A 4,083-nucleotide genomic window follows, 5' to 3' on the forward strand; every position below is an offset into this window, starting at 1 on the left:
CCACACACGATGACATCATCAATGTATTACTGGTGTTCTGTATCTTGCCCCTGTTCCAGTGCAGTCTGGATCAGTCCATGGCAGGTGGCAGGGCTGTGTTTCCACCCCTGGGGCAGTCGGTTCCAAGTGTACTGGACACCCCTCCAAGTAAAAGCAAACTGTGGCCCCCACTCTGCTGCGAAAGGAATTGAGAAAAATGCATTGGCAATATCAGTTGTGGCATTCCATTTGGCTGCCTTGGGCTCCAGTTCATGTTGAAGTTCTAGCATGTCTGATATGGCAGCTCTCAATGGTGGTGTGACTTCAGTCAAGCCTTGATTTTATACTGTTAATCTCCACTCTCTGTTTGAGAGTAGCTGATATAGAATTCAAAAGCACTACTGCTACTATGAATTATAATAATGATAAGGGAAATAACAAGGGGAGAGAATATAAAATGGGAAGGGGAAAAGGAAAAGAAAACAAGAAACTGAAATGATGCACAATACAATCGCTTATCATCCACCAATCAATACCCAGCCTGACCCAAGCAGTGATTGGGTTACTTTCCAGGTTATTCCCCCCAGTTTCTCTACTGGGCATGATGGGCTGTGGTATGGAATACCCCCTTGGCTAGTCTAGGTCAGGTGTCCTGTCTGCTTCCTCCCAGCTTCCTCTCCTCCCTGTCAAAGCATGAGACTGAGAAAGTCCTTGGTCAGAATAAACATTACTTAGCAACAACTAAAAGAATCGTTGTTATCACCTTTGTTCCCAGGCTGAAAGTCAAAAACATAGCACAGCACCAGCTACTAAGAAGGAGGAAAAATTACTATCGCTGAGCCCAGGACAACTCTGGTCCTGCTCTTCACCACTGTGGGTTTTCTGTAGTTTCATTTTGTCATCTTCATCATTTATTATGTCTGCTTTTGTTAGCATCATCTCAATGGACATGGGTTGTGGTTGCACATCACAGATGGAGTGACACGCTACACTTTTAAGAGGGAAATATCAATAAGTTTATTGATATAAAACAGCAATTTAGCAAAATCTGTTATGCTTCTCTGCGATAAATAGTATGTTGATATTTGTGCGCTTACAGATCCATGGTAAGTAGATAGTGAAGCACTGCTATATGTTTTGCATTCATTTGTATGTTTTGGGTGGTTGAATTTGGGTTACTTGTTTTATCTTGTGCCAAGCCTTCATATACAATATAATTATAAGCAATAGACATATTAGAATGTCATGGTTTAAACCCAATCATCAGCCAAAAATCAGCCATGCAGTTTCTCTCTCACTCCCCCCTTCTTGCCTTACCCCTGTTCCCAGAGGGATGGGGAGGAGAATCGAAAAGAATGTAACTCCCACGGGTTGAGATAAGAACAGTTTAGTAACTAAGGTATAACACAAATCACTACTGCTACCACCAATAATAATAATGATAAAGGAAATAGCAAGGGAAGAGAATACAACACCTCACCACCCGCCAACCGATAACTCACCCCACCCAGCAGTGAACTAGCCCTTGCGGGTAACTCTCAGTTACATCCTGGGCATGACGTGCTGTGGTGTGGAAATACCTCTTTGGCTAGATTGGGTCAGGTGTCCTGTCTGCTTCCTCCTGGCTTCCCCTCAGAATCACAGAATCCCAAGGGTTGGAAGGGACCTCAAAAGATCATCTAGTGCAACCCCCCTGCAAGAGCAGGGTAACCTAGAGTACATCACACAGGAACTTGTCCAGGCGGGCCTTGAATATCTCCAATGTAGGAGACTCAACAACCCCCCTGGGCAACCTGTTCTAGTGCTCTGTCACTCTCACAGTAAAGAAATTTTTCCTGATGTTCACATGGAACCTCCTATGCTCCAGTTTACACCCATTGCCCCTTGTCCTATCACTGGACATCACTGAAAAAAACCTAGCTCTGTAAGCGGCGAGGAGAAGTGAGACACGCCAACCCAATATGGGTGATAAGCAAACTTCTACTTTATTTGTGACGCAGTTCACTTATATCCGCATGGTGTTTAGCCACGCCTACTAGTCAGAACAGTAATGGTTAGTTCTACACAGCTTCCTTCACATTCTCCTCCCACATCCGGTTTCCGGTTACCTGTGAGGCCTACACCTTGCTTTGCTCACACAAGGCCTCTAAGGATCCATGGCCTTGCTCTTAGAGCCATTCTGCAACAATTCCCCCCTTTTTCTTTTGTGCAAGCAAAACATTGTGGGTTATTCTGTTCACTTGTTTCATCACACAACTATAAGCAAGTCTAACAACTACAGTGATTAATATAGCAATGATACATAAGCACAGTCCTTCAAATAGCAGTGTTTTAAGTCAACCTGTAATGCCTCATGAGGACAACCATTTAGTTATCCCTAGGTCATTGCTCACTTGCAATTGCTGGGTAAGCTGAGCCAGGGTTTTCAGCTGTGCATGTATCGAATTAGAATGACCAGAAAGATTCATACAACACATTCCATCAAACTCTTCACATCCATGTCCCTGTTCCAACAACAAAAGGTTCTGCAGTATTGCATGTCTTACAGAGTCAACATCAAACAACAAATCAGAAATTGCCTTTGATGTAGTATTTGTCTGCTTAGCAACTCAGCAACTCAGTCTGTTTAGTTGAGCCAAGGCCCCAGCTGAAGCACTTACAGTGATTTGGCATATTATGATTGGATACATGCCTTGAAGACCCTTAGTGACTAGCATATAATTGGTTAAACACAGGTGTGAGAACTCAACCTTGAAAGCTTGCCAACAGTCCACAGTTCTCATTAACTTGGTGAATTCCAGCCTCTTATCTTGCTTGCTTAAGCTTCTTCAGGCCTCTCATGGCCTTGCTGTATCCTTCAGGATTATTCAAAGTTTATGTACCAGTTATGCATTCTCCCGTGAGAACACTGTCTCCACATCTTCCCCCCTTTGTTTTTATCCAGTAACAAGTCGCTACTACAGCAAGGCACACACACATTTACATTAGCAGAGTAACTATTACAGGGTGCAGCAGCATGTTGAAGATGCTGGTGGTAGCGAGGGACTAGCCAAAGAAATTTCTTGCCAGTGGAATTCTCCCACCCTCTTAATTTGTTCCATTACCTGCTTTATAACACTACCATTGTATTAAAATCTTTCTAGCTTTTGCCTTAGCATTTTTCTAGCAGTTACTGCAAATTTCCGTACTCTGACATCTCTTTTACAAGTGACAAATCTATACAATACAAGGTGTAGTTTCTTATTAGCAACTAGCTAGTAAATACAGGTGGTTTCATATACAAAATCACAACCTCTAATAATAGCTACTTTACAAGCACACATATTCAGGATGTTACTTTTCAGTTGCCCCCAAGTGATGTTTTGCAGTTATTCGTTCTTTCTCTTCCTCTGTCTCATTCTGCTTGGGGTATTCACAGTCAGCTCCTGTAGCTGAGGTATCAGGTTTTTCCATTCGTCTGTCCAGCTCATGGCAAGGCTTGACAAACTTTGCAGGCAGTCACCATGGACCTGTATTCAGGTGGACACAAATATACCCCCTCCCCCAGGTTATCAGTTCTTGAGAAGTAGACAGGTTAAACAGGTTGAATGCAGCATCAGTACTCTCTCTCCCCCCCCCCCCCCTTTTTTTTAATCCCTGCAAAAGCCGGCCTGCTGGGCAGAAGCTATAGCGGCTTGCCTGCCGGCAGCCACACTTTTACATTAACCCTTTCATGGCCAAAATGTTAAACAGCTACTCGTTAAAAGCTTTTACATGAACCCAACAACAAGAAAAATACACAGAACACCGTCTGCCCTCAGCACACACACAAGGGATACCACAAGCACATGCCACAAAACTACAATATTTGAAGCACAAAATCCAGACAATCATTACTCCCACTATAGTTCCACGTACAGAACATGGCACAAGGACCCTGTGGAGACTAACAGGAAACCAGCTCCGAGAAGCACCATTGCAGTGCGAGGTGGCAGGCTCAACCTTAGCGGGCGTCCCTGCAGAGGCTCTGCCTCCCCCACATCGTATGAGGCTTGGGCTTTTATACTGACCAAAATGCACACTCATTCTGACACAGGTGGCCAGCCTGTGCTGGAAGAAGTGGCC

This window comes from Pezoporus flaviventris, unplaced genomic scaffold, assembly GCF_033815535.1.
Source record: "Pezoporus flaviventris isolate CSIRO_AGI_PZ_B2104156 unplaced genomic scaffold, CSIRO_AGI_Pfla_v1 ptg000153l, whole genome shotgun sequence".
NCBI classification, from domain to species: domain Eukaryota; kingdom Metazoa; phylum Chordata; class Aves; order Psittaciformes; family Psittacidae; genus Pezoporus; species Pezoporus flaviventris.